General features: G+C 37.3%; 1 protein-coding gene across 6 annotated transcripts in view; it reads right to left on the minus strand.

Annotated features, from left to right (window-relative positions):
- LOC122804267 (neurexin-3-beta-like) overlaps positions 1-26,303 on the minus strand; it is a 1,298,689-nt gene that overhangs the window by 1,265,530 nt on the left and 6,856 nt on the right. The gene's annotated exons all lie outside the window — the stretch shown is intronic.

Below are 26,303 nucleotides of genomic sequence, written 5' to 3' on the forward strand. Positions count from 1 at the left end.
GAGGATGCATCTGTCTGAGAACAAACAAGCATATTTAAGTACAGTATTCAAATCCCGCTTCTAAGAGGGACAGGCAATTACTGTCCAGAATTCTTTTTCTCTCCAAAGCTGTCATAGAAGAACTCCGTATGTGCAGCTTTTTCTTTTTTACTTGCACTTAAGCTAAACAAAGCTACATTTTCGGGTCTCACTATGAGTCCCCATGGTCACATGCTTCAAATCTAACAACATGAGTCCACAATTTCTGGTGACATGTTTTTAAATCGCCAAACTAGTCAGGCAAATATACAACAAATGATACTATTAAAACAAAACAAAAATTGTATCAGAGAAAGAGAAATCACTAAAATAAAACAAAACCCATGATACTGTGAGCTATAAGCCCTTCAGAAGCACACTATTTGTACACAAACAAGCGCCTCCTATGAAGAACGATCAGCGCCACGAGTAAATACCGCCCTGTGCAGCTATGACTGACAGCTCTGATATAAGCAATTTTGTATACAGCAACTAAGTGTAAACTGCATTTTTATGATTCGGTTACTGCAGAGCTTTTGTGGTTTACATGTGGTTCCTACTACCATGGCAAAGATAAAGTATTAAACACTGAGCTACAGCAAAATTGGACCTGCAATTCAGACCTGCTTTCATTTTATATTCCCATCTCTGCTCAGATATAGTTCTAATGCTGTTTTGTTTCTGGTTCTGCTAAGACAGCTCCACATTCATGTATTTTGCATATACCATTGCCTTCTACTACCATCATTCACTGGATATGATCCCTGATCCCAAGTACTTGCAAGAAGAGTTGATTCTTTAGGCAGGTTAGGCCTCATGGCAGGGAGCTAGACTGACTCAAAGGTTATGAGAGGCTTTTACATCCTTCACTTCATGACACAGCCCCCATCAGTGTCACATGACTGTATTTCAGGACTCAGCTACATTCTTTTACTTTTCAGACATTGTAGGCACAAGGACCCTTCCTCTGCATGAAGGTGGATGTGCAGACAACATCTGACTAAGACTGGCTGTGCCCTGGAAATTCCCAGCCTTCTACTCTCCCAGCCACCCACCTTTACGATTACATTATCACCTATCCCCACTACCATTGGTAAAAAGATTTCATTATCATTTCAAAGATATATCTTTTTACCAATGTATATATATATATATATATATATATATATATATATATATATATATATATATATATCCATATATGGATTCCCTTCACAAGTTCAAAGTTTCAAAACTTTGAACTACAAATAGTCGAGACCATAAGATAAACGTCTTGAGACTTTTGAACGTTTTAAATTGAGATCACCGTACAGCACAGAATGGGAAATTGACCATTTTTCTCACTGTAGTGTGATCTCGGAGTCGGTATATTTATTTAGCAGGGGGTGTGGGGGGTGCTGGTGGGGCTTGCCCCTGCAAAAATGTAAAAAAAAAATGTTTTTATTTTTTTTATTACAATTTCGAAGTTTCAAAATGTTGATCTTATGGTCTTGACCATTTGTATATATTATATATTTATATATATAAACCATGTTAGGAAATGCATGAAGCAACCCATACCAGGGTACACATATCCAAAACATATTAGCCAAACAAAAGACCAGCACACATGGAAACCATTTGTTTCACTCAAAAGAGCATCTTCATGTTATAATATTATTATAAATTAACTTATTTTAATAGCCATTTGATTATATGTTATAATAATACTATTAAATATCCTTTAATTTTTTTGCTGGATTTCTTGCAAGATTTGCTATAAAAGTGGCTTTTGTTCAATTACTGTTTAAGCACTGAAGATGCTCTTTTGATTGAAAAATGGTCTGTGTTTTTTCCACTTAATGCTTTTCTGCTAAGTGCAATATTCAAAGCTTTCCATGTGTGCTGGTCTTTGCTTTGGTTAGTGTGTGTGTGTGTGTGTGTGTGTGTGTGTGTGTGTGTGTGTGTATGTGTGTGTGTGTGTGTGTGTGTGTGTGTGTGTGTGTGTGTGTGTGTGTGTACGTGTGTGTGTGTGTATGTGTGTGTGTGTGTGTGTGTGTGTGTGTGTGTGTGTGTGTGTGTGTGTGTGTGTGTACATGTGTGTGTGTGTGTGTGTGTGTGTGTGTGTGTATTTATGTGTGTGTGTGTGTGTGTGTGTGTGTGTGTGTGTGTGTGTGTGTGTGTGTATATATACATATATATATATATATATATATATATATATATATATATATATATATATATATTTTTTTTTTCTTCTTCTTCTTTCAGCTGTTCCAGTTAGGGGTGACCACAGCGGATCATCTGTTTCCATTTCTTCCTGTCCTCTGCATCTTTCTCTATCACACCAACCACCTGCATGTCTTCTCTCACCACATCTTTAAACCTTATCTTAGGCCTTCCTCTTTTCCTCTTACCTAGCAGCTTCATCCTTAGCACCCTTTTCCCAATATATTGAGCATCCCTCATCAGCACTGTCCAAACCAACATAATCTCGCCTCTCTGGCTTTGTCTCCAAACTGTCCAACCTGGGATGACCCTCTAATATACTTATTCCTAATCCTGTCCACCCTCATCACACCCAGTGCAAATCTTAACATCTTTAACTCTGCCCCATCAAGCTCTGTCTCCTGCCTTTTTGTCAATGCCACTGTCTCCAACCCATATAACATAGCTGGTCTCACTACCCTCTTGTAGACCTTCTCTTTCACACTTACTAGTACTTGTCTGTCACAAATCACTCCTGACACTCTTCTCCACCCACTCCATACTGCCTGTACTCTCTTCTTCACCTCTCTTCTACACTTGCCATTACTCTGAACTGTTGATCCCAAGTATTTAAACTCATCCACCTTCACCAACTCTACTTTCTGTAAACTAACCATTCCTTAATCCTTCCTTTCATTCACACACATATATTCTGTCTTAGTCCTGCTGACCTTCATTCTTCTCCTCTCTAGAGCATATCTCCACCTCTCCAGGGTCTCTTCAACCTGTCCCCTACTCTCACTACAGATCACAATGTCATCTACAAACATCATAGTGCACGGGGACTCCTGTCTGATCTCGTCTGTCAAGCTGTCCATCAACATTGCAAATAGGAAAGGGCTCAGAGCTGATCCTTGATGTAATCCCACCTCCACCTTAAAATCAACCATCGCTCCCACCACAGACCTCACCACAGTCACACTACCCAGGTACTTATCCTGCACCACTCTTACATACTTCTCTGCCACTCCCGTCTTCCACATACAATACCACAAAAACACAATGCAACTCCTTCCGACATTCTCTGTACTTCTCCATCAACACTCTCAGAGCAAACATTGCATCTGTAGTGCTCTTTGCTGGCATGAAACCATACTGCTGATCACTAATCATCACCTCCCTTCTTAACCTAGCTTCCACTACTCTTTCCCATAACTTCATACTGTGACTGATCAATTTAATCCCCCTGTAGTTACTACAGCTCTGCACATCACCCTAATTCTTAAAAATCAGTACCAAAATACTTTTTCTCCATTCCTCAGGCATCCTATCACTTTCCATGATTTCATTAAACAATCTAGTTAAAAACTCCACTGCCATTTCACCTAAAAACCTCCATGCTTCCACAGGTATGTCATCTGGACCAACAGCCTTTCCATTCTTCATCTTCTTCATAGCTATCCTTACTTCCTCCATGCTAATCCACTGCACTTCATGATTCACTATCCCCACATTATCCAACCTTCTCTCCCTCTCATTCTCTTCATTCATCAGCCCCTCAAAATACTCTTTCCATCTGTTCAACACACTCTCCTCACTTGTGAGTACGTTTCCATCATTACCCTTTATCACCCTTATCTGCTGCACATCTTTTCTAGCTCGGTCCCTCTGTCTAGTCAATCGGTACAGGTCCTTTTCTCCCTCCTTAGTGTCCAACATTTCATATAACACTTCATACGCCTTAACCTCCACCACCTCTCTCTTTGCCATGCACCTCATCTCCTTATATTCTTGTCTACTTTCTTCATCCCTCTGATAATTCCACTTCTTCTTTGCCAACATCTTTCTCTGTATACTCTCCTGTACTTCCTCATTTCACCACCATGTCTCCTTGTCGTCCTTCCTCTGTCCAGATGTCATCCCAAGCACCTTTCTAGCAGTCTCCCTTACTAGCTCTGCTGTAGTTATCCAGCTATTTGGTAACTCTTCACTGCCACCCAGTGCCTGTCTTACCTCTACCCTGAACTCCACCTCAAAATCACCCTTTTTCAGTTTCCACCATTTGATCCTTGGTGCTGCCCTCACACTCCTCCTCTTCTTCTTGATCACCAACATTATCCTACAGACCACCATTGTATGCCGCCTAACTACACTTTCCCCTGTCACCACTTTACAGTCCCCAATCTCCTTCAAACTGGCCCTCCTGCATAGGATATAATCAACCTGCGTGCATCTTCCTCCACTACTGTATAGCACCCTATGCTCCTCTCTCTTGTTAAAATATGTATTCACCACAGCCATGTCCATCCGTTTCACAAAATCTACTATCATCTGATCTTCTGCATTCCTTTGCTTAAGGGGGTTGGGAGAGTGGCCTAATGGTTAAGGTGTCTGCCTTACAAACACAAGATGCACGGTTTGAGTCTCACAAGAGATAATTGGTTAGGCTTAAAATGGCTCACAAGGACAGTTAGCCTAGTATTAACCTATTAACACCATACCTACCCATCACCTCCTCATCTCCTCTGTTCCTTTCACCAACATGCCCATTGAAATCTGCTCCAATCACCACTCTCTCACCCATGGGTACAGTCATCACCACTTCATCCAACTCACTCCAAAATTTTTCTTTCTCATCCACATGCACACATGTATATATATATATATATATATATATATATATATATATACAGACACACACACACGCACACTCGCACGCATGCACATGCATGCGGGCATATATATATATATATATATATATATATATATATATATATATATATATATATAAGGTATATTTACAAATTTACACATTGTAGAAAGACTCACATGCACAGCTATCAGTCAAAGCTGTATGGAGTACTAGAAACCCAAGCAAGAAGCAATTAAGTAAGAAAGAAAACAAATATTTAAATACAATAAATATTTTTCTTCCAGTTCAATGATAGTTTATACACTTAAAGTAGAGTCAGGAAGGTCATCTTGAAACTCTGTCTAAAGTTTTGGGTATAGGATATGTTTCATTTTGAAAATGGACTTTGAAAGATATTCTGCATATTTGTATTTAATCTAGCCTTAACATTCATTATAAATAGCAAAGTCTACAAAAAGTATGCATTATAACTGATTCAGGCAAAGTAGTTATCAGACAAGGAAGTGATGATAAAACAAAAAGGTAACCAGACATTCCTTAAAGAGCAGATTCCTAAATTTAGTACACCATAAATGATGCATACCTTTCAACTTCTTCCTGGAAAAAGCCAAAAATAATTAAGAGAGCAGAACTCTAAACTCTGGGATATATTCTAATTGTTATTCCAATTCACTTCAAATATTAACAGAACTGCAAGTTTTGTGTCAACATCCATTTTTTGAACAAACTGTTACTGGCCAACTACAACTGTCAGTGTTTTGCCAGAAAACAAAAAAAAATTTGCCAAACAGGAACAAATCTGAAGCAAGATCAGAGACAGTTGGTATGCTTGAATGGATTGTCATGCTCTAATGTCTATACAGCTACAGCTTCTGGCAGTAGCAGTGTTGCTGAGCAGCTGAATAGAAGACTGTGCAGCACTTCTCAAGTTTCATGTAATCAAACTATTACTCGTTTTGGAGATCTCATGAATAATTAATTAGTGATCTCAGTGGGTTGTAGTAAGCTACAAGGGAAGGCAGCTTATTGGAACCCCCACCCCCACCCCCATGGGTGTGTCAATGGTCCCAAACATCTGAAATTGTGTTATGTTATTAGAAAGAAAGTGAATTTTGCACAGGGTCAAGGTAAGGAATTTTAATTGTGTAACAGTAGTATTACAATTCAGTGAGACTGCACAAGACATTGTCTTGACTGTTCTCGGTGTACTTCCTCTACAAATGTGCTAGTGTGTGGTAGCATATGTGCTCTATTTGTACTTCCAGTACAAAACCATTGGTGTAGGCTGACAGTTCCTGTATGCAACTCTGAGTCAAACAAAAGACAGACTTACAGCTCATCTTTTCTATGAGGGCTTTCTGAATTCCTTCTTTATACTGATTTAAGGCTCTGATCTTACAGTTAGCCGTAAATGCACCAGGAAGCTCAAAAGCATAGCTGGTTCAACAAGTACCCTGGGCCAGTGCTATGAACAAGTTGCCCACCCCATCAGCTCTTCAAGTGAACAGCAAAGAAAAAAAGTTTACACCTGCCTGCACAGAGCATTTCAGCACTCATGTTTTAGTTTAAGCAAAAAACATATTTTTAAATTGTAGCAAACAGTTGCTATAGTTTATACCCTGTCTGCATGGAGTCCTACAGCACTCAAATTTTAGTTTTAAAAAAAGTCTTTTTAAACTGTAGCAAACTGCTTGCTACAAATGTAGCAAACAGTTGCTACAGTTTATAACGTGCCTACATGGAGCATTACATCACTCAGGTTTTAGTTAAAAAAAAATGACTTTGGTTTTAAACTGTAGCAAACCGTTTGCTACAATGTAGCAAGTGGTTGCTATGGTTTAGATGACACCTGGAACACTACAGCATTCAGTATGACAGCAGATTCAATACTGGCTTTTAAAAGCCAGTATTAATTTAAAGAGCAATAATTATCTTCTAATTGCAACCCCAACACTTTATGCCAGAGGATGTTGCCCCTATCGCCTGACCTTAGCTATGCTACTGTTGCAGCTAAGGGCAAGCTTTTCTGGCCCTTACCTCCTACTTCTGACACATTACTTCTGCCAATCTGATGTTTGTGGTAGTTGTGAATATGTGGAAGAATAAGATCTCTCACACACAGGTAAATCTGTGCCCTTAGAGAAGTTAGAGAAGACACACTGAGGGAGAATCAAAGTTTTGAAGGTTGCAAGACAACAGCCAGAATGGCTTGTGTGGGAAGATGTGGTCCATGTGCAGACTACTACATATATGTTCATGAGTATGGGATGGCTTCAACTGGTATGTAATTGCCTACCCCTACCTATCCATGACTAATTTCATTGCAAACACTAAGTGACTATGACAGGGACTGCTGTTCTGAGCAAGGTAACCTGTCTGGGTGTGGGCTACTCTGAGGGAGAAGGTTAAAGGGATGGCAAGGGCATTGAAATGGGATACTGGGTGGGGGACAGCTTAAGCAATAGCAAGACTGAATAGTCATTTCAGGAACACAAAGGAAGTTAATCCAAAGATCTAAGCGACAATTGGGTTAATGACTATAATCAAGTCAAGGTGAGTCTGCCTCAATGAGGCACTCATATAAATACAATGGTAAATCAGGGGATTTCTTCTCATGTATCTGCTCCCTGCAGTGGTAAAACTGTACATATGTATCCCATTTATTAGCTAAATTCACTTGGTAGGCACATTGGTGGTATAAACATTGACTTTAGGTGATGATAAATGTTGACATGAATCCCGACTCCATGTACAAAAATGGGAAAAGGGGGTTGTAAATGAATGGATTTGGTAGGCATATTAACAGAGGAAATAAGGAACCAATATGCACACACTTCATCACCTCTTAGTTATATTCTACTACTTTCTTTTCATTATGGGCATTTTGCCAAGCATTTAATACAGCTGAAGTAATGCAGAGGGCTAGTCAAACCATCATATATAACTAAATCTCAATTCCAGACTGAGGATCTAGGTTTCGCATGATCATTCTGTAATGCAAAACTTTAAGATGCATTATTTTAAGGTGACGAGGGCATTACCTGATGTCATGTAAAGGAACGTTATACTGTTTTATTACTGCTTTGTAAGTTGGCAGAAGTTCTCCATGTGGGACGCTTCCCAGATTCTCATCCTTCTCCTAGACTCTGCTTCTGATAGATGTTTTGCTTTTACAAAATTCAATCAAATCAGACAGAGAGCTACCCATCAGTAAACAGAATACATTTTTGGCCTGTTATAAGATTCTTCCTATGAGAATATAACTATTCTGAGGCCTTGAGAGCAGTAGGTTGAGCCTGTGCTTGTTTATAAGAATGCATAATACTGTATGATGACCCATGCTATAGTAAAATATGCATGGTGTCTTGTGGCCAAGTCAGTGTGGAAGAGAGAGGAGACTGCTGCCTAAATTCAAATCTGAAGCAGGAGGCAAACTGCTAAGGTAACTAGGTCAACTTCCTGTAAACCACAATCATCCTAAGATGCACTCTTCAACTCACCTTGTTACTTTGCAACTGACTACAGGGACAAGGATTGATTAAGAAGAATATGCATCCAGTGTTATTTAGCAGCATTCATTATCTTCAAGAATCTGACTAGGAAGCAGAACTCAAGTTTTTATTTTGCCATATCTACTCTCACAATGGAAGCCTCATGGAAAAGCATGACATCAAGCTGTTATGGTGTGAAAGCAGTAATGATGCATCATGCATGTCATTATGATTGGTCCCTGCATCGGACTGTGATGTCAATAGATTCTAAGGGGATCACCACTTTTCTTTATTTAAGTGACCGCAAGGATGATTCCAAAGATAGTGTGGTTTGATTGTGCTTTAGACGAAATTGTTCTGTTTCCTGCAAATCAGTCTGTTTTCCTGAAATATACTGGTTCAATGAAACTTCATTTTTGGCATCCTCAGACATTCACGAGGCTTGTTTTTTTTTTGTTTTTTTCTTGTTTTTTTTGTTTTTGTTTTTACTTTTCATTTAACCACATTAGGACTTTCCCTTTTGCACTGAGAATATTGCAGTGTGACATCTGTGAATAATGTTAAGTGGGGTTAACAGGTTTTCATGTTCAAAGATGGAAATATGGAGGAGAGATAGGTGTGGGCAAAATACAAATGGGATCTCAAACCTTGTGACCAAATCCTTTGTTAATACATACATGTTACCATCTCCTGGAAATGTATAAAATACATTTACAGTAACCTGTATGTTTCTTCAGCAAGACTCCCTGGATATGAGTGAGTCAGTCAGTCAGTAAGTGAGTGTGTGAGTGACAGAGAGAGGAAAAAATTGAGTTAGTGATTGTTTTTCTCCTGGAATGAAGGATTGCTTATACATACATACACACTTTCCCTCCCTCCTACAAAGTGGTCACTCAAGCTATTTTTGATGTGGGGTGCCGATTCAGTGCATAACCATGAGGAGGTAATGTTGAAGGGGTCACAACACAATGCATAATCATGAGGGGTGCCAAAACAGTGCATAATCATGAGGGGGTGCTGACACAGTGCATAATTATGAGAAATCACTAGAGCTGTCTTGGCATTTTTATGCCATAGTCCAATAGGGTTGTACTCACTCTGTATGTGCTAAATCCTCTGTTAATTCTTATTTAAGCATCTGCAAATCATACTGTATGAATGGGAATCTGACATACTCAAAGGATCTGTCAAACGCAGCAGCTAACCAAAGGACAATCACCGATCACATACAGAGAGACAAACTGCCGACATCTCAGTTAAGTAGAGAAGTATACATATCTCAACACCAAATTTCATCTGACACTGAGCTGAAATCCCAAGGCACTTTACTGTAAAAAAATGCCTTTCTGCAATTACTGCGAAAAAGCAGCAGGGCGTTTGGTCTGACAGGATGTATTACTCCAGGGTTTCTCATTTTTTTCAATGTATGAATACTAAGCAGGGATACTGCACCAAAATATGAAATAAAATGCTATCAGATTTTTTTTGTACTGGAGCTGCTTACCTGCTGTTCAGCCAATAACCTTTATGCTTCAGACCCAGATTACTAAAATTATGTTGACTGTCATGCATACATGAGGAGCATATTGTATTTCAAAAGAGCAGTCTGACCCACTTTAACCAGCATCTGTTCTATCTGCGCTAGCTTGTTTAAGGAATAAAATTCTACCTATCAAGTGGCAAACCGCGGGGATACTTTGAGCATTCAGATGTCTGAAACCTATCAAAGGAATGTATTTTCTCAACAGGAAGGTGCAACATGTGACAGGCTGTCACTGTACAAACTCCATCAGAACAAGCATTGGAGTTTACATATAAATAACCTCAGTGCAGATCAGCTCAATGCAGAATAATTACTGTTTGTGAACACTGATAGACCCTTTTAAAAGTATAATATCATAGTTAACAAAGCTATATATAACTTCAGAGTGTCCTTCCACCTCAAAATCATAATTAATTGTGTTAAAAGAATCTACTTCCTGTAGCCTTGCAGTCATATCTCTGTCTACCTGGCCAATTACTGTTAGAAGCCCTCCTCCTATGAGTGATGTGGTGGTATTAATTGGTTCTCAAAAAAAAAAAAAATACAACCATCTCTGCTGCTTCTTTTGTTATTACCAGACATACTGACTGCACTTTCTAAGATACAGTGTGCAGATGTCCATGACAGATAAGCATACCTTCTAGTCGGGTGCAAGATCAAACTAAAGAGAACCAGAAGGCATTACACAAACATTGGATGAAACAAACAAGATCCAGAAGTGGTTGCATACACACAAGCCCAACGATCCCACAAAAGTTACACATACATGGGATCAAACCAAAGATATCCAACAAGGACTGATAAAATGGCTGCTCTCTGTCTATGTCTTGCAGAGATGTAGCCTTGAGAAAGTTCAGAAAATCTTTCATTTCCACTTGAGGAGATGATACAGGTCTGTAATGAATGAACACAATGGAACAATACTAAGAGAAACTTCTGGAAGCCAGTAAACTGCTGGTAAATAAGTGTCTATATTAACATCTGTTTATTGTGAAGTTTAGTAGCACATCCATATTCATTAAGAGACTTTTCCTGTGACATGTGAAAGACTTGAACTCTAACATTGGGAGAACTGAACATTGCAATAATCTGTGATACTTTCCATCCTACAGACAGAAAGTAAAATATTCTTCCACACTTTGTGTGAATACGATTAATAATATGAAGAATCCTCACTTAACTAATTTGCAGTCTCTTATATGGTAAACTCATCTTCTGCATCATAAATTGTTCCATACGATTTTCATATTTAACAGAATTTGACCTTTAGAAATTAGCTATCAATCTACTAAACAGGAGAACAAACTAACAGCCTTTGAGAATTATTGTCCCACCTGATGTGACTTCTTCTTTTACTACAGCCATTCACTGAGTTACAGGATTTACATGACTTATGAATTCCACTTTCATTGCTTTTTTAACAATGGTTTACTATACCATAATATTAGAGCTTGCATTCCTGTATATTTTACATGTTTTACATTTGTGTGGCATACAGCTCACCTAGTTAGCAATCAAATAATTATAATTGACTATAGGATCTACAACCCAATTCAATGATTACCAGTCTTTTCAAACAGAAACATAGAGTAAACGGCACTGCAGTGATATGACTCATGTCCTTCAACATGGAGCATCCCAAAACAGTGCAAAACTTAAAAACATTAGGAATAGTTAGCAGAAAACAAGGAAAATACTTCAATGTTCATGCCATCCACCTAACACAAAATGGATTAAACCTTTTTAGTAAGAAGCACTTAAATCATTTCAATGCATTTTATTATTTTATGCTTATTGATACTGCTATTTTCATCAGCAGAATCCAGCTAATAGAAAGTATACAATAACATTTTATAGTATTGTGTCATAGCGGAACTCAAGTTTCCTTTTTTTTGCAAAGCAAATTTTTCATCTTTCATGAAATGTCTTAGAATTAAGAATGAATTATTTTTGGCAGCTAAATATCATAAAAGCTAAGACACAAAACAAATTGCCACAGTGTTGCAATGATGAAGATGCAATGATTATCATGCAAAACCCCTGAATGTTACTGGTCTACAACAGTTAGTATTGTGGCCTCACACTGATTAGTTCCTTGATTCAGTTCTTCAGTAAGGCACATTTTATGTGGAGTCTGTATGTCTTCCCTATGTCTGTACTGTGGTCTACCATTTCATTTCACTTCATAAATACATGTAGATAACTAATGGGCAAGCATCTAAACTGGTCAGAGGTATATGAAACATCTTTTTTAAGTCTGTGTATGGGTTTTGTGGTGTACTGGCATCTTTTCCAGGGTTTGTTCTCTTTTGGACAAGCTTTGATGGCTAAAACAGGATCTGACACACCTGTGTCCTTCAACAGGATAAAATAGACATTAAAAAACTAAATGAGCAATGCCACATCTGTGACAAAATGGGATATAAGCCTGATTACATCTCAGAAGATAACCTAGGTCTGATTAGCAACCCATTTACTGGAAAATCCAATGCTGGAGGGGACACACAATTGGAGCACCCTCACTTATTCCATGCAGGAAGGGTGGGGACCAGTCTTAGAATATGTTTGTTTGTTTGTGTCTTTTGGCTTTTCCAGATTAGGGGTCACCACAGTGGAACTCCGGTCTGCTAATGATTGGCAGTAGAGTTTTACGTGCTGGCTTGCGGGCCTAACACATAACCTTCAATGAAGGAACACCTGTTCACGCATGTTGCCACACAGAAGACGCTCTAACTGAGAATCGAATGGGCAACGTCTAACTGTGAGGCGACAACACTACCGCAGCACCATCACCTCAGTAGGGAGTCTTAGAATATGTAATTCTTCTATATTCTTTAGTGGGTACAAAATGTGGGTGAAAACATTTACCTTTGGGAAGTCTACTAGAGTGAAAATGAGTTAGAGAATGTTCCAATCCACTGCATTCACAACCTGTAGAACCATGCGGGTATGGCTGACAAGATGATAGCCGCACTACAACTCTGCCCTCACCCCATAAAATACATAAATGGGAGTCCGTGACCAGATTGGTGGTTTGATAGTCAAAAGGTGCACTGGAGAAAAAAATGAATGGCAAATGCAACATTTAACATATGACAGAAATATGAGGAAGAACTTTATATGCCTTTGCAATGCGTGCCATTTTATCTCAACAACTAATACTAATGTAGAGTCTTGGAAAGTTAATGGTGGATTCTAGATTACACAATCATGTTTCAGAACTATATGAAGTTTATTCAGCTATCCAGCCAAAGCCAGGTCTGAGTGATTTTCCCATCGTTGATGTCTCTGCTGTGTTCAGCCTGTATCTGGAAACTTCTTATGCACACTGTCGTAGCCAATACTATTTTTTCTTGTAGTACAGATCAAGAGCAACTGAATAATTTAAGTTATTCAGAGTTTGATTCCAGCTATTAGCAGCTACTATATCAGGTGCACAAAAACATTATTAATATATTTGTACAAGACTGTGGTACTGTGGGGGCTGAGGATTTACCCTTTCCCCACTAATGTCTGATATTTGAGTTGGGATATATAATTAGTAGGGGGTGTGGGAGTGGATTGCCCCCTCCCACAAAAAACACAGTATTTATTTTTCAGTTATGTTGTTTACCTGTTCAGTGTTTCAACTATTCAAAGTTTCTTAAACAATGCCTTTTCAGCACTCTTTTGAACATTTGCTATTAGGTCATTCAGTCATATATTGATGGAAGATAATATAACACAAACGTCTGGAAATAAATGGAATGGTATTTATTCTCTAAAACCACAGTCCTAATACTCTTCCATGTAAAGGAATGTGTATTTCATATTTTTTCCCTTGAAATGTTTCCTTACAAATATTATGGCATAATTTTCTATGCCAAGAGCTAAAAATTAGCTAAAAAGAAATTAATGCTGACACTGCCCAAGATAATAATTTCAGGATAATAATGCTTGGAAGCATAAATTTATCAAGTCACTCCTGACATCATCTTATACTTATGATGTGTACTGATGCAAAATGCAAGCAATGGATGTACCATAGCACTTAAGTTATATAAACCTGTAGCATTACTATACATAGGCTTGAAATTAGGGCAATTATATCTTAACATTTGCACTCCTATAATAAGATTGTCTAAAATGGCTGCTCAGTGCTCACAGAACAGGAATAATACGGTGGTCCTTCCATGTTCTAGTAAACAGATTTGGACAATGCTTACTCAAACTCCCCAGATCATGGAAAATATCAGTGGATAAGGATACAGGCAGCAGGCCTCTCAAATGCCTAACAGTTTTGCAGAATGTTCAGATTTTTGTCATATTTTTGATCTGTTTTCTGGCAAATGGAGGAGAGGTAGCTAAATAATGCAGACATTTGAATTTCAGACTGCATATCCTTCAAGAAATGTATGTAAACACAAAACCTGTTATTCTATTAGCTTTCTAACTTTAAAAGAGCAGGAATTAAAATCTGACCCTGCTCTGAGGTATTAACCCCCCCCCCCCAATATTTTTGGTTTTGTTCAGAATTCTTGCGCTAAAATGTTAAGCGATATGATGAGTCAGAAAAATGGGAACACATCTACAACACTGCTGAGTTTCCTTGCAGAGAGTTGTCCCATTGAAGGTTGAGAACAGTGAAGACACAAAGGATATTAATACACAGTATGAGGCTGAAAACTAAGCAAAACATCTTAAATTCATTGGCATGCCTGGCATTAAAATGACTATGTCAAATGCTTCATCACCACTGGAAGGGCTTCAGAACATCCTGATGAGATTGAACTTGGAGGCAGTGAAAAAAGTAGTGTTTTGTGCTAAAACAAATGAGTATGCATTACAGGTGTTGAACACTGAAAAGATATCCTACATTTCATGCAAAATACTGTCATATACATAGCTACATCAGCTCCTAATACACATATATATATATATATATATATATATATATATATATATATATATATATACCATTCCTCTTCTTGACAAACAAGGATTTTTTCAGGCACTCATCTTTAAAACTAGAAATTTCTGTCAAGTATTTTCTGTAAAATACATTTTCCACAGCACATACACAAGTAAAATACATTTATATGGGTGAAATGTTTTTACAAAAAGACAGGTTTGGCTTCAAGCAATACATGCCAGTGAATCGGCCTTGACCTTTTATAAAGAACGTCACGTGCTGTAAACTTTTATAAGATAAAAACATCAGAGATGTATTTGGAATTTTACTCTCTCTATCAGATAATAAAGTAGAGGAGACATGACACAATAAAATACCAGAGTGACTTTGGAAACAAAATTCTGAGCAATGTACTACAAGGTTCTCTTATGAAATGCTGATTTCTAAAATCTCACGTAGATCAAGAATGATAATCAATGCTGAAACACAAAGGGTGAAAAAAAATCACCTTAGGTGCTTTTGTAGGGGGGCAAGCACCCCAACTTATATAAACCAATTCCATGGTCACACCAACTCAAAGTAGGGAGAAATCTGCCAAAAGAAATGAATTCATTGCTAGGCCACAATAAGAAATCCTATGGAAAACAGAGGTCATGTTTATGGTCCTGAATGTTTTTCTTTGGGCTACTGATGCTCAAGGAATTTCACTTGTATCACCTGTAGAGAAGCTGGACTACAATACAAGTAGCCCATGGTATGTCTAACTTCAGAGGATACCATAATTCATCTGTTGGGGTCACCTTCTAGGAATGTGTATGTTTGCATTTAAAGATTATGTTAATTTAGTGTAATTTAGCTACAACAATTTCCCTCCCTCTCCAAGACTAAATCCATAATTCTGTAGAACTGTAAAAGTGACAAGGAAAGGATTGCTACCACAAGCATGAGACAGAAAGAGAAGGAGAGAGAATGGTGCCTGCTATAGGCCACAACGTCAACTTACAACTATAATGTTGTGTGCCACATCCAAACATAAGTGGAAAATGTGAATGCTGACCTCCATTGAGGGGGCTAAAGTTGTAATTCTTCTGACAATGCAGATATCATTAAATTACAATCTAAGATGCTGAATAGGGTAAATGCTGATTTTGTCTCCAACTCTTTTTTCTATATTCAGTCAGATAGTTTTCAAATGCCACTAGCCATACAAAATAAATCTGTCTGAACGGATAATAGAAATGTAGCACTTTTGACAAAACTACCACTTGGCTAGTACATACACTGATCTCCTTTTCTTAGGTAAATATTTCCATGTAAAGCATCCTCCAACAGCAGAGGATCCAATAAAAATATACTGGGATTGTTGTCTCAGTTCCTTAAATATGTGTACCAGCACTCTCTGAAAGACGAAAAGGCATGCATTTGGGGTACATCAAAAATTCATTATTACTGCCTAAACTGAAATGTACAAGTTCATTTTAGGCCATCCTTTAGGAAGTGTCACACCATTAAAGGCTGGAAATTTGGGACAGAAGGCTCTTTCTCCTGTGCATATCAAATGAACAAATATTACACATAATATATGTACTATATTTTGTTTTCAAAGGTATAATGTACATATGTACTCTTTTTACCTTCCACATCGCAAAAGGAAAACTGCCACTAAAAATGTAATAAATTTAAATTAATTTTGCCCACCCTACAGGGTCATCATTATATTTATTTTATTACTTCTATCTCAAGATACATTACTTCAGATTTATTTTCATTGCAGTCTGACAGTTTGTAAACTTTCAAATCTCTTCAATATGTGATTTACATAAAGGATAACTCTACAATGTTTGTTCAGGGTGGGCATACTAAATACAAAGAACATATACAGGGCACTTAAAATGTCAGACGCCATCAATAATGAGACACATCTGCAACTTTTTTCAGTACAGCAATGTTTCAGTACTAAATTATACATCAACAAGTATATATACTGACACACAATTAATTCTCCTCAAGTACAAATATGCAATTCCTGCAGTGTTTCCATTCTATTCAAGTCTTATTTACTGATTTCAAGTAATTAGAGATTTGATCTTTTGCATTAGTTTTTCATCTTAAGTCTTAGCCTCCAAACCCTTGATCATTTTCACCTTATTTTGTACCACCTATGTAAATCTTATATTCTGCTGGTGAAGACATAAGGAGGGATTTGCTACAAAACCATGTTTCCTTTACTTGAGGTACAAAACATCACATCAGAAATATTTAAACACAGCAATTAAATTTATGAAACTGCTGCAAAAACAACATGAAACAACACACAGAATGGTGAATAGTTATACCAGTGGGCTACATCCCTGCACCCCCAATGTGGGGTCTCAGTCCCATAACCCACAAATCTTTATATATAGTATCTCCAAGGTGACATAAACTTGCAGAAAGGGTGAACACTTTAAAAATAAAGAAATTTATGTCCTCCCTCCACTTCTCTGAATTGTATGACCAAACAACATAGGAGGCAACCTATAACACAAAATCTACAAAGTTCTAGGACAATGGCAACCTGCAAAAGTAGTACAGTAGGTAGATATTCTGAGATTTGATTAAGACTCACGTGATAAGCTTGCACTGCAAAAGGGTAAGGAATCCAAACAAGCAGTTTCATCTATGTGAATGAAAAGTATGGTACGTAAATTGTAATCTCGTAACTTTATAGGTAGAAGCTAGCTAATTTTATAGGTAGAAGCTAACTAACGTTATAGGTAGAAGCTAGCTAACTTTATAGATGAATCAGTTGGGGCATAGTTGTAAAATGGTGTATCAGCTGCAGAGAGCCAAATCATAATCAGACAGAAGCATTTCATATGCTGATATTATATATTAATCTGTATTGAGAAATGCACGTCTTTGTAATGTTTCTGCATAAATAATCTATTACAATGTAGCAGCATCCATGCTTCATAAAAGCAATGTTCCAGTATGTCAGTGCCATAGTCCTTAGATGAAAGTACACTATTTTAAAAAACAACTGATTTATATTTGTATAGAAAATGAATTTTCATTTCTTTTCATTTCTTTTCAAAAAGTTTTGAATCAGCATACTTTTATAAAGATAAAGTGTTATTTTCAGTGTGTCACTAATAAACACATTTGTGTGAATTTACTGGGCATATAATGCAACACTTCCTTGGGTGTTACATTGTTACATTCTCATTCCAGCAATTTTGTAACATAAGAAAGCATGTTAGAGAAAGGATAACACACATGGGTACACACATTGGTGGGATTAATACAAATGTCTGAGTCAGAAATGTGTTATAATCTCCTTGAATGAGTATATCAAGCTAAGAGAATGTCTGTAGGTAATGCAGAGCATTTTGTGCATTATAAAGTGTCACACAGTAGTTTCTTATTATCATTTTAAATACAATTGGGAAGAGAGCAATTATGAATGGAAAACAAAACATGAGAGGCTTAATCAATGCCCTGTTTTATTAGATTTGATTAAATTTGTTTGTCAAGAAAGAAGGGTATTATGCTGAAACACCATACATTATGATGTAGAGTGTGTAAGGGATCTTGTCAAACCTATAAGAATGGTTCGCAATATGGCTACTTAAACTGCATCCCAGTGCAAAACAAATTAGACTCTAGAAAAAATGAGGTATTTCCTGAAAGATCAGGCATTTTGAAATTGGTCTACTTAATTGCTTTCTTAATATACTTAGTAGATTAAATAGTATAATAAGAATTTACTGAAATGCAAAGACATAAGGCATAGTATACATAGGTTCATAGGTGTGTACTAGGCTAATGGCCCTGGGGCCTTTACAAGCCTAGCCCATAGAAGTCCCCTGGCATTGTGCCGCCCATTGTTAGTTCCCAGTGCCTCTATCAAGTAGATCCCCTGGAGTGATCCCCGGGGTGAATGGAACAAAATCCACCAAAAGTACATAACTGAAGGCAATAGAAACTGAAGTAAAATAGACAATGGACGGTCATACTTCTATCCCAGTAATCATAAAATAATATCAGACTGGAGCATGTATGGCATGAGAAAATCTGATCAACAAAGTTTAAAGCCTATTTAGAAAATTGGAGCTTATTGTTACTAACCAATGGTTTGATGAGACTCTGTCTAGACCACCTTGCATAGCTCTGAAGACCTTGCCCACAAAGGATGAATCCAGAATTGCAACAGTTTACAGTAAGGATTATTTACTCTTTATATAGGTGATGCTCATGATAGAAATTCTAAATATATAAGTAAAACCAATAAAATTCATCCAAGAGTCACTTAGAATGGAGACATAGACAGTGGCAAACAACATAATCCAATGATTTACCATTTTAGGAAGAAAAATAGGGTTCCTATTAGATGACCGAAGAAGCATTCTATCAAATATGTTTTGGTCGAACTTAAAACAATAAAAAGGCAAAATAGTGAAGTGGCTTTTAAGCAAATTCTTTCCCAGGGAAAGAATTTGCTTGGCTGCTTCCATTATTTTGCATTTTTTGGCACTGTAGTGTGATCTTGGAGTTGATATATTTAAGTGGGAGGGTGTGGGTTCTTTAATTTTTTTTTTTTTTTTTTTTTTTTGGAACAGCTGTTCTGAGCTTTCGAGATTGTAAGTTTTCATTTACATGGGGTCGATTATTCATCCTTCACTTTTTTAAGCATTCGATAATATAATATAGACCCAAAAAATATATACATATATAAGACAAACAAGAGATTTGGCATCCCTGGGGAAATATGATGATGCATGTTTTCATAGAAAGGATGGTGAGTACATAGGATAACCTTCCTGTGGATGTTAGTGGGACAAATTTGGTGAGATGGAATATAATATTGTATTACACAGATACAAGGCAACTACAAAGAAAGGTAGGAAAAGTGTGGAAGTGAAGTAAGCTTTGCAGAGTACAATATGTAGACACAGACAATACAGGTAGGCAAAGTAATTGTTTCACTGGAAAGTATTATGTCTTTATGTGCACAATTTACAAGTAGCACAAGAGAGCCAAAAAGCATTTCTAATTCATCGAAATATAAAGAAAAGTTAACTTGACTATCTCATTGCTAGGAAACATGCCACTAGCAAATGTTTTGAGATAAATCTTTTGCTCTGTTTTGATAATAGTATATCTTAACCAATACAATTTTTCATACAACAGCATCAACTACAGTGTACATGTTTCAGACAATGAACTGATATTTTGAGAACTACTTCCTTAAAACAATAATATGCAGATAATTTCTGTTATGGCAATGTTACACTTTTATTCTAAATGATAAAACTGTACTCTCACTATAATGTCATAGAATTCAATGATCAGTTTTAGAGCAGAGACCCATAGATTAGCCAAGTAATATTTTGTATACTTTTGCTTTAATATGTGATTTCAAGTTTTCTAGGTATCTGTGTGCATGCACAATGATTTTGCACAGCACAATCTGTCAGCATTTTGTAAAAAGGCACTCAAATTAAGCTATAAGCTAAACTAAAGGAACATATGCTGCCACCCCCAGGGATGTTAGTCAAAGCAGTACAATTCACAGCATTAAAACATTACATTAGTCTTCCTGTGTATGTTATGAACCAGCACTATTATACATGCTATGTTTTCAGCCACCACAATTGCCTACAGTGGATGCAAGTGTCAAGTATTACAAAGTTTTCATCTCTTGTTAATAAAATATAATGTTGCACTTTAACATACCTTTGAAATGCATGCAGATGCTCTCCTTTAGTATTAATACACATTATATTTGGCAAGGATAAATATTTTGGATGGGTAACTGCCTTGTTCCACTATTCTCACATTATTTGGATAAATATCAACTGGACAAGATGGCGGTATGGAACGGTATCTACCTATTACAAATAAGATGTAGGCACTGGAATAATGTTTGTCCCCACCTTCCCTGTTTGCATTCTGTATAACTCTAAAGAGATCACTAACCCATCTCAAAGCTCCTGGTTCAACCTAGAAAAGAGATACGTATTCCTAATAGTTTAATCAAGATTACAAGGTTGTCACAAAGAAAGATGGAATTGTCTCCTGTGTCACCAATGTGGGAGCATTTGCTATGGCTCTCTTCTGCTAAATATAATACCTTCAAGGCCATAGAAAAAAAATGATGGCACAACAAGAATATTTTAAGGCTGTCAGATTTTGAGCTGTAAGTAAGGGTCTCTGATTTTTCACAAGTCTCTTACTGTACATGAATTCACTCCTTAGAGTACTAAATCTCCAGTAGGGTTTTCTTATTGTCCTTGCCTCTTTTCCAAATTGAATCTGTGCCATATCTGTGGGTTAGCAATTGACCTTAGCACTGTACATTTGGCATAACTTCCAGTAAACTTACTTGGAGTCAGTACAGACAGAGAAGGCACGTGACTTACAGTTATAGGAAAGGCTTGCAGAATGACAGTCCCCATCAGTACAGTATTAGATACCATCCATCCATGTTATTTAATGCCGGACACCACAGTATTATAACATCCACTGGCCACAGGAGTACAGGGCCCATGGAGTTGTGGCAATTATACCATAGTCAAATGCTAATTTACATTCTTCTCTGGTATAAAGTATTCTGAGTGTACTATCTTTGGTTAAAAAAAATATGACATTGAACCTAAATTAATCAAAAAACATCAAAAGTAAAAACGGAGAAAAAAATTAAAAAAGGAAAAAAAATTGTAACCCCCCCCCCCCCACCCCCAGTTTGGGAGCTTCATCCTCATACCCCAGCTACTTATATATAACAAATACAAGATTACACAACAGCAAGGGAAGGACAAATTCCCAAATGCTGCTATACCATGACCTCCCTCATTCTGTGATAATATAACTATTTGATCACTTGTGACAACATTATTAACAATCAACATTACAAACTTTCAGCCAAACGTATCATAGCAAAATCTTTGACATAACTTTGCTTTATAAACCATTGCTGATATTATGATATTTATGAAATGTTATGCCCTGGTGCCAATAACATTTTATAGTGCAAATCAATGCTAGAAACACAGATTTATCCTATGAATATATACATTTTGCCTGAATACCACTCCAGGTCATTAGCTGGATGTGATATAAATGGTATTAGTAAATTACATTTTCCCTTTTCAATTAAAATAACTGTGATGTTTCCTGGACTGTCCGATGCCAACATTTCAGGTAATAATATTTTAAAAGACAGATTTTTTTAAGGGATCCCAATTGTTGAAATGCTTCAGATGTCTGCTGCTGTTTGAAGAACTGCTCTTTAAAAAGAAGAATCGTTGATGTAAAAGCGTACCACCTCCCTCTCTCTTTCTCTCTCATATACATTCTCTCATCATCTGTATTATATAATGCAAGCAGTGCGAAGAATAAATTAAAGATTGATGAAATCTTGTCGCTCAGTAGTGAAACTTCAATGCTTGTGCTGCTGTTTACCAAGTGAAGTGTTATATACTGAATCGTTGCTCATGTGTAGGTTCTATGTGCTTCCTATGTACCTTCAACAATTAAGCCCAAGTCACAAGCAGGTATCAAGTTTTCTGACAGTTTATCAGCTGCCATCCACATAAAATACACAGCTTGTTATGGAACCCCTGGTTCCCACCCTCTTACCCCTGGTGGCCATATAGTGGGTAAAACTAGGTAACTTTGGCTAGGCTTATAAATGTCTCTTAAGCTGTTAGCCTAGTAATCTCCTATGAACCTATGACGCTATTGTGAGTGGTTGGGAGAGAAACATCTCACAGGATTGCTTCTGAAGGAGTGAATTAATCATCTGCATCATAAGAGAGAGGATTGAGTTACAACCCATATCATTAATGCATTGCTGATAAAATGCAGGAACCATGTACAATACTAGAATTTCACTAAATCTACATCAAGATAGAGTTTAAGGCTGATTTGTTTAAAAATAAAATTTTATGTTGTTTCATATAATAACATTTGAGTGAGGCATAGCTTAGGAACCACCACCATTCTGATTAAATGTCTCCTGTGACAAACTGGCAGAATTACTTGACTTTCACTCAAGTCCTGCTGTTAAGACTTTACACCTAAAGTTCAGCCACTGGCATTGTCAAGTTGTACTCAAGCTCTGCTTCATTTACTTTTTTTTGTTCATAAATAGGCACATGGAAGGAAGCAATTCAACTAATGAGATACGACAGCAGCTTTATTAATGTTCTGGTTAACAGCTACTGTTGGTAAAATGCAACAGAAACTGTATTTATGCTAAAGTTTTAATAATGAGTAGAGCTGCACCAGTGGCATAGAGGTTTGACTATGGCCCAATAAATCCAGGTTTATTTAGTGCCTCAGGTGACTCACAGAGCAGAAGGGATGGATGGGCGTGCCGGTCCTAGGTGGGATGGAGTTCATTGCTGACAAGCCCGTAGGGAAGGCGGGGTTAAAAGAGGGGAGTTGCCACTGAACGTAAAACTAGCGATTGTGGGAGTTGGGACAGGGAAGTGGGTAGGGCAAATAAAGGACCCCCTCAGAATGCAAGAAGAGAAGTGACCCAGTAATACCTCTTTATTTTTGCCCTTCACCAACTATAACAGGTTTATGAGCTGAGAATCAATCTCAGCTTGCGTGAATCAAAGTCTGGACTAGTACTAAAATAATTTATAATAGTGGTACTCAAGCTGAAAGGACATCTAAAAAGAGTAAAATATATGCATAGTGTTCACTCTTTCCCTCCCTCTCCCCATGTCATGTGACCATGGAATCAGTATATTAAAATGAGTGGGGCAGAGTGGAGGAACTAGGGTACTCATGAGGATACAGGCTTTTTTCCCCTAACAAAGAAAACTTACTATAATGCTTTCATGGTTTTACATACATGGACAGGACACGTGATTCTGTTCTATTTTTACTGTTTCAAATATCAGTGTTGACCAACTGTTTCTAGCCTTTTTTTGTTTTTACTTTTGCAGTGTTGCAGGCTTTTCATTCATTCCTTTCCTTGTGAGATGAATGCTTGGAGAACTGAGGTTTGCTCAGCCATACCAGAACTCTACGACAAAAAAAAAAAAAAAAAAAACAAACCACCAGCTTCCAAAACAGATCAGATTTAAGTGGCTATCTAGGTCACTGCCTAAATATGTTTCCTATCTTTCCTTTAAGTAATTGAGATATCAGAATGACTTAATAATCTCTAGTTTTGTTTTTATTTACAAATTTGTTTCACAGTGCAGCAGAACAGTCGAAATGTAACAGATGCATATGGCAGTCATAAATCTAAAATTCTGCCAAGTTCCAAGGTGACAACAAAGACCCCAAAACAGCCAGCGGTTGAATTATTAAATTCTCAGGGAAATTAAACAGATTAAACTGATACTTATGGCAATGAATAGTCAAGGATTTCAAGAGTTTCAGCAGGATAGTAGCAAACTATTATAATGAAAGACCCAAATAGTAGACAGTGTCTATAATTCATTTGTATGTAACAAATATGAGATGGAGAGGTACGGTGGATTTAATTTGCTTTATCTCATTTGCTTCAAAGCTCTTTTATTTTTCTGGGCCAGATAAAGCCTTTGTTTACTGTTTAACTGTAGAAGCCATCTTAGTGTGGGATGATTAATTCTGCAACTTAAAGATTCCACTGATTAGACTCTGTAAGTAAGCTATTAATCAGGATAAGTCTCTCAATGTTGATAACTAATGAAAATGCAGTATTTATGGTGTACTTTTAAAGATACTAAGGACTGATGAGTCAGTTTTACAGCAGCAGTTAAAAATCTGATAGAACAAACAAGTAAAGGTTTGTGATAAACCTTGCAGCATGGCATCATAAAATACAGCACATCTTACATTCACGGTGAAACAACCTTACTGAACTTCTTGTTTTTAATCAGCATTTTGACTAAGATTGTTTCAGGAAGGGTAACATTTGTAGCCAGATGGCATACAGCAAATGCCTAATACTTTCTACTTAGGAGATAATGACCCAAATTCAGAAACTGCAGCAGACCCTTTAGGAGTGGATGCATTACATAAAATCTGAGTGTTACAGGACAGTGGATGGGAGTTAAAAAGTTAAAGTGGTCTAATTCTGAAGTCCATATGAGGAAGGTCCAGGGATTTCTAGCAACTTCTTACTTCTTTAGAGTTTATTAAAGTGACATTTGGAAAGTGTATGGAAGAAGAAATTTCTTTTTGCAGAAAACAGAAGAATGTGCAGCAGAGATCATACAACAAAGGAGTGTTGTCAGTCTGGAAGAATAGACAGGGGGCATGACTGATGTGATTCATATCTCAGAATGAGCTAGGCCAACAAATAGGTTCAGTGGCTATAATGAGATCCACAGGAATGGATGAAGAGCTGTACTAAAGCCACTCATATAGAATGGAAGCATGCTTTTGAAACAGAGCAGGCCAATAATCTGAACAGAAGAGACGAGACAGGAGGAAATAATCAGCAGTAATTTATGACCGCAATTATTTACAACCCCCCCCAAGAAAATCTAATGAGTAGGCCTCCAACATTGAGGGTGATGACAGAAGAATGAATGAATTCCCAAACACCTGGCAGACACTCATTTGCAAAGCCTTGGCAAAATACACACACGACACACACACACACACACACGCACACACACACACACACACACACACACACACACACACACACACACACACACACACACACACACACACACACATACACTTCTAGAAAGAGGAGTATGGACTGTTGGAAGGAGTATAGTATCCTAGAATTGCTGTACACTGTATTCATGAAACATAAAAAAAAGAATTTTGTTTAAATCATTGCCTGCCTTAGAAGACAGACCTTCTACACTTCATGCTAAGTTCAACCTCATTGCACTTTTCGGATTAGAGGATACAAGTATGTCCCATGTGATGCAAGTCAGCTATCCACAGGGCAAAAATCCTTCATTCACCCCTACTTTGAAATAATGTAAACCATTCCACATGGATGGAACAGAAAAAATGTAGTCCAACCAGCAATGTGACAGTCAAAAACATATTCCTCTTTTCTGAAATTCTATAATGGGGTGATGGCATATCAAGATATCTAGCATGATCTCAAGTTTGACTTCCAATTAGTACAGCTTTTCCAAAGTTAACAGAGGTCATTTGTTTCTAAAATTAGAAGTCTAATCATGGTAAATATAAACAAGCAATAGTAATAATGAGAAAGTATGGTCTATTACAAATGGAAGGCATTGTAGCAGTCTAAAATGTTGAAGAGAATGAACAAGGAAAATTGACAAAAATGGAGATGAAGATATTTTGGGAGGTAGCATTGCAAATCCAAAGTAATTACAGACCTCCTCATTCAGTCCAGCAAATGTTGGCATACATTTTCAAGCTAGAGTAACAAGGCAGCATGAATACCTGACAGAAAGTTATGCCCAAAGTGTATTAATCCTAACTGAGCCAGGCCAAGCTAATTTCTATTTCTCCTCAGTCTACGCAGTTAATAGTCATTGGAGCAGGGGTTCGGCATGCATGCATGGATCCCACACACACACACACACACAC

This window comes from Protopterus annectens, chromosome 6.part0, assembly GCF_019279795.1.
Source record: "Protopterus annectens isolate FY-2018-M chromosome 6.part0, PAN1.0, whole genome shotgun sequence".
NCBI lineage: Eukaryota > Metazoa > Chordata > Ceratodontiformes > Protopteridae > Protopterus > Protopterus annectens.